Below are 6,569 nucleotides of genomic sequence, written 5' to 3'. Positions count from 1 at the left end.
TTCCTTCTCCAATTCAATTTTATTTACTCTTCATCCTTATTTTCTTTCTCTTCCAACTCCACTACATAATATCTTAAAACTTCAAAAAGTCATAGTATTTATTAACATGTGTTTTTGTCTACAGCCTGCATTATTCATTATACAATTGTTTATTCATTATAAAAGAATATTATAAATCACTATAAAATATTATATTTCAGGTGAATATGTTGATAACTCAGTATTGGTTTTATATGGAACAAATATAACAACACATTTATTAGCATACATAAACGGATTTTATTCTGAAAACAGATGAGATATATATTTCCTGCACTGTATATTGTATATTTCCATTTCGGTCAGCATTCTTTTGAAATAATATATTTTATCGATTAAGTCTATGTCAGCTGTTTACAAACTCTCTATCTTTTCCGTTTGCAAGGAACGTGGAAATACATATTGTTGGCTTTAGAAGTAATTTTCATATATTTCGTTGCATTTTCACATTTTCTTATTAATTATAAAGATTACTCTTTTATATATTGATAAATGATGTGAGTTAGATTTTCCTTCGTACCAACCAATTTTGTTATTTTCATATACATTATCTTTCCACAGACAAATAAATTAAACTAAATTATACTGTACATACAGTATATATATATATATATATATATATATATATATATATATATATATATATATATATATATATATATATATATATAATACCGCCAAAGAGAGTTATTTGCAGTAAGGAACTATTATATTTTAAAGTTCATTTATGTTTAATTTAATAGAGGTAAGGAAATCGTACTACACACACCAAAGAAATAGGAACATGAAAAGATAAAAACAATGATCTGGAAAAGTTTTGAGCACACAAACTATAGCCTTTTGTCATCCTATATGAGATCTATTTTTCATTTGTTTCTTCTATATTACTTTTTTTTTTTTTATTTGAAACCGTAACTCTAAAACGAGAAAAAGCCTTGCACTTTTTCCAGTGTTATAAAGGTTGCTGGGTTTCTGTTTTTATTGTACTTGTTGAAGTTACTACACTTAAGTCTTTTTAGCATGTCAACAATCATTGCAATGTTGATGTATTTAGACTGCTGATTTTTCATATTGCTTGTTTAACTTTTTTGTTTTTAACTATTCAAGGGGCTGGAAAGATATTACCTGTTTGTTCTTGAATTTATAATTCAAGTATAATATAAATAATGAGACCAAGTCCTGTTAGGAGAGATTCACAGAGAGAGCTTCAAAGACGTTGGGTCATCTAGTGACTTATTCCTACGTGTTTATTGTGCTTAATAAGAGAAGACGATAGCAGACATTATGTATGGGTAAATTATCATTATATTTTTTTTTAACAAAATCTTTTAATTACGTTATTGTGTTTTGATCATTGCTGGTGACTTGAGGGTAATAGTACTGACCCACAACAGAATTAGGGGCCTGTCTGGGATGCTTAATTTTCTAACAATATAAGTCAGCTGAAATTAACGTGTATTCAAGGTAGAAGAACTTTTGAAAAATCGCTACCAGGGAGTTTTGAGTCTTTGAGGAAGTATGAGTTAATAGCAGTAATTTCACTTCTTAATTTTCAAGTGAAATCATCCATGTAAAAAAGTTTCATAAAAATTAGTGTAGCTAAAAAGTTATTGGACCAGTAAATTTCTGTTATGATTTCCTTGAGGTTGAGATTAAAAAAAAGTTATGCTTTTGAACTGGAAAAACTGAAATTTCAAAGGGTAAAATTAGAAATGGAACAGCGTGAGAAAGAGCGCAATAGAGAACAACATGAGAGAGAGAGAGAGAGAGAGAGAGAGAGAGAGAGAGAGAGAGAGAGAGAGAGAGAGAGAGAGAGAGAGAGAGAGAGAGAGAGATTAGTTAGAAAAAAAAAATAGATTAGAAACCAAGTTTACATCGGAGTTATTACCTGTCACATATGAATTTGACGCCGCGAAGAATATTCGATTAGTGCCGAAATTTATGAAAAAAAATCAGTGGACAAATATTTTTCACAGATTGAAAAGGTTGCATAAATTCTAAAATAGCCTTGCCCCATTTGGTTTACTAAGCTACAAAGTATGGTAATTGGTAAAAGAGCCAAAATTTATTCGGCTATGGGTATGGACGACACTTCAGATTATGATGTGGTCAATGCTGCAATGTTAAAAGTGTATGAAGTTATATCCAGAGCTTATAGACAAAGATATAAAAGTTACGAAAAATTTGATAGTCAAACTTATGTCGAATTTGTTAGAAAAAAGGATAGATTCATTTGAACAATGGTTAAAGTCCAAAAGGGTGAACCAAAATTTCGAAAACCTGTGTGAACTCATACAACAAGAAGTATCATGATTTGAGAAGTCACTCAGAACAAACCATATTAAGACTTTGAATGATGCAGTAGTTATGTCAGTTATGTATGCTCTCACTCACAGAAAGAGTTTCTGTCAAAACTTATCTGAGAAAAATTTTGTGAAAAATTTTCAGTCAGTCTCCGCCATCCATTCTTAATCTATTCCCCAGTACAAAGCCTCTGCAGTTAAGCTAGCAGTTCAAAACCTGGAGGCAACAATGACCATCGATGTCGGAATGCCACAGAACTTTAAATCAATCAATCAATTAAAACATGGACGATTTGAAGGTCTCAGAGAGGATGGGTCCTTTCCTATTTGTGTTTACTGTAAGTGAAAAGGCCATATTATTATTGAATGCTGGAAACTTGAGAAAAAAAGAAGGAAAAAACAAATTCAAATCCATATGTTGCAGTTAAGGCTAGTAAGAAGCCTTCTATTTTGCCACATTTTGAGATTCCTGTTGTTCAGTTCTTATTATTCTATGGTAGATTATAATCCCTTTCTCTCCCAGGGAATGGTGTCAGTTTGTCTAGCAAATCTTGATCTGTTCAGATATTACGAAGTACTGGTGCTGCCCAGACTTTTTTGTTAGAGGGTGCATTGTCTTTGTCTGAGCAAACTTCTGTTGGGGAGTCAGTTTTATTATAGGGTGCGGACTTAGGTGTGATTCATGTTTCTCTCCAAAAAAATAACCTCTCCAAAGAAATTAACTTGCGTTAGAGTTAAACACTAAACCAGTGATTGTAGATGTGTTGCCTACTCTTCCTATTAAGGATGTTTCCTTGCTGCTAGACAATGATTTGATGGTTGGCAGAGTTGTGGCGGAACCAAGCGTTTATCAGAATGTCACACAAAATTTTTGTTGAGAAGACAATAGTGATCTGTATTCATTGTGTGCTGTTACCAGGCCAATAGCGAAAGTGCAACAGGAAGAAACCCCTGAAATGCCAGTTACTAGGATTGATGTTGCCATTGACCTTACACTTAGTGACACTCTCCTTACCAGCTATGATGGCATTTCAGCTGATGAGAAGAGTGCAGATGAAGCTTCTCCCATAGTTCCTGACGATGATTCATTGTCTTGTCTTTCTCCTTTAGTAGATAAATTGCCCGACATCCTTAGTTCTAAACAATTAATTGCTGAGCAACAGAGGTACCCAGAGATGGTCAAACTCTATGAGAGGGTGCTCCCACCAGAAGAGGCAGACAAAGTCGGGGAATGTGTCTATCTCCAGAATTACATTTTGATGAGGAAATTGCATGTCATTTGCTAAATTGTGGTCCTGTTGATATATTAATGGGATATCATCAGAGACACCTATATCAGGTCATTTTTGGTATCACAACATTTTGATATTTATTTGATTATTACTTTTCACGCAAATCTTATATATACAAATCATAATTCAATACCTTTATTTGTAAAATGTCAAACAAAAATCAGAGACTCACAAGGTGGAGTTTGTTGCTACAAAGATATGATGTCTTTGCAAATGTCTTGTCTCGAGAAAGTTAGATATGGTTAGTATATATATATATATATATTTTTGTTATATCACATAATAGTATTCAATTGTAGTTTTTTATTGATATGTTTTATAACAAAGTTTTCGTCGTTATTCAAACTTTTCTTTAAGAGGGAAAGTGTTATGAATGTTGCTGGGTTCTTATTTATTTATTGTTTTTGTTGAAGTAATTATACTTTAGTCCTATTAGAATATCAACAATCATTATGATGTTGATATATTTACACTAGTAATTTTTCCAATGGTTTGTTTACCTGTTCCTTGTTTTCAACTGTTCAAAGAGCTAGAGAGACACTTCTTGTTGTTTTGGATTGTAGAATCTTAGTAGAATATATATAGTGACACCAAGTCATGTTAGGAGAGAGAGAGAGAGAGAGAGAGAGAGAGAGAGAGAGGAGAGAGAGAGAGAGATTCAAAGACCTTCAAACTTAATCAGATATTTCCCATTTGGATCCTCTAATAACTTATTCCTACATGTGTTTATTGTACCTCTGAAGTGAAGAATATATCAGACATAGTGTATGGGTAAATTATCATTGGACTTCTTTTTATTAAATTCTTGTAAATTACGTTACTGTGTTTTGATCCTTGCTGGTATACGTTAGGGTAATTTTGACCCATAACACCACGTAGAGTTTTTCTTTGAATATCGTAATCAGATTATATTTCTCATTTCCACTCAATTCCATTTCATTCGGGGATTCCTCTTCTCATATTTAACGAGGATAGCTTATTCTCCTTATCCATTCCATTCCCTTCGTAAACGGTGATGTCAGTATTCTTTTCAAAACGTCGTCTCTTGAATGCTGAAATACTATTCCTCCACGACAAATTTTATCGAATTTTAGGAGACGCTTTCTCCCTACCTGTATAAAACAGTTGTGAATGACTGATTACACAGCATTGTCTTTTTATTTTTACGGTACTGCTATATCGATCACTCTTTCAATATTTTTGGTTCGCTTTAGAGCTGAAATTTACCCCAGGACGATAAGTTACACGATAGACACGAGTCAACAGCTATCATCTTCTAATCTCTCATCATTTCCTGGAAACAAACATTCGAAATTTTTATTGTATTGCACTAACCGCTTACTGTGTAAATTGCGCTAATCTATTATCTCAAGTGCTACACTATTGATTATTACACGTTTATTTCCGTGAATATAGTGAATATAACGCTGATAAATGATTTGGCAACATGATACACCCTGTATATTGGTTTAGTGTTGCCATTTACAGTTGATTTTACCTATTTGCATTTTTTTTTCTTGTCTAATTTTCGATCATGGGACGGAAAACTTTATCTGTGGAGCAGATTTTGATCAAATTATTCAACACTGATGACATTGGGAGTGATTCAGAAAATGACGAAGAGCTAAATAAAGAGGTAGATAGCTCACATGAAGACTATTGGGACCTGAAAAATGAGGACAATCTCCCATCTATAATGGCAGATCCTCCACAAGAGGTTTTTATGGAACAACCAGTTACTTTGATCGTAGATGAACCCCCTGTTCCTTCCACTTTGTCAGCTGAGCTTTACCCTTCGTCAGCAACGCCGTTCCCTTCATTAACAAGGCTTTCCTCCTCGTCAGCAGTGTCTTCAACACCCTCTAGTTCTTCTGCAGTTCAATATGAAATGTTAAGCTTTTCAGAAGAGAGAAGCAGGAAGAGAAGGAGGGAGCTCCATCCTGAAGTTAGGGATTCCCTCAAGAAGCTTGACAAACAAGTTCTGTATACTGAGAACAAGACCATATGGCATAATGATCCAAATCCTCGTTTTCCTAGTATTGTGAAGACATCTGTAGAAAAATGTGTTTCCACTATTCATAGTGAAAGTGGCACTACCACAAGTAATGCATTTTCATTATTTCTAGATGAAATGATGCTTGCTGAAGTATGTTTATATACCATTGATAGAATAAATGAATTAAGAGAGCAGTTTAAAAACCTATACTACAACATTTAGGGATGTTAACCTAATGGAGATGAAAGCATTTACTGGGATTCTTCTGTTTAGTGGTATCAAGCAGGACAATCTTGTAGCCGCAGACGAAATGGGGTCCCCAGTGCATGGCTGTTCCTTCTAAAGGAGCATCTTGATTGAACACAGGTTCTCCTTCATTTTCAGCTGCCTACGATATTTTGACGGTGCTACAAGAAATGTTTGGAAGTAAAGTGATCGATTTGTCCATATACGCAAGGTGTGGGATGCTATCATTCACGAATGTTTTGTGAACTACCGTCTAGGCACTCACCTGGCTGTAGACAAGAAGTTTCTTGCTTTTTTGGGACATTGCATATTCTGGATGGTCTTGCCTAATAATCCAATTAAGTAAGCATATATATATATATATATATATATATATATATATATATATATATATATATATATATATAAACCGTATACACACACACACGTATATATATATATATATATATATATATATATATATATATATGTATATATATATATATATATTTATATATATAAATTATATATCATCATCATCATTATCTCCTCCTACGCCTATTGACGCAAAGGGCCTCATTTAGATTTAATCAGTTATCTCTATCTTGAGCTTTTAATTGAATACTTCTCCATTCATCATGTCCTACTTCACGCTTTATTTTCCTCAACCATATAGGGCCAGGTCCTCAAACTCTTCTAGTGCCTTGTGGAGCC

At 33.4% G+C, this 6,569-nt stretch overlaps 1 pseudogene; it reads left to right on the top strand.

The window, feature by feature from the left end:
- Positions 1-5,168: 5,168 nt before the first annotated feature.
- Positions 5,169-6,569, top strand: part of LOC137656198 (uncharacterized) — an 8,567-nt pseudogene continuing 7,166 nt past the window's right edge.

This window comes from Palaemon carinicauda, chromosome 17 (assembly GCF_036898095.1).
Source record: "Palaemon carinicauda isolate YSFRI2023 chromosome 17, ASM3689809v2, whole genome shotgun sequence".
Taxonomy (NCBI): Eukaryota; Metazoa; Arthropoda; class Malacostraca; order Decapoda; family Palaemonidae; genus Palaemon; species Palaemon carinicauda.
The sequence above is the reverse complement of the archived record's forward strand: the minus strand, read 5'-3'. Positions and strand labels throughout refer to the sequence as shown.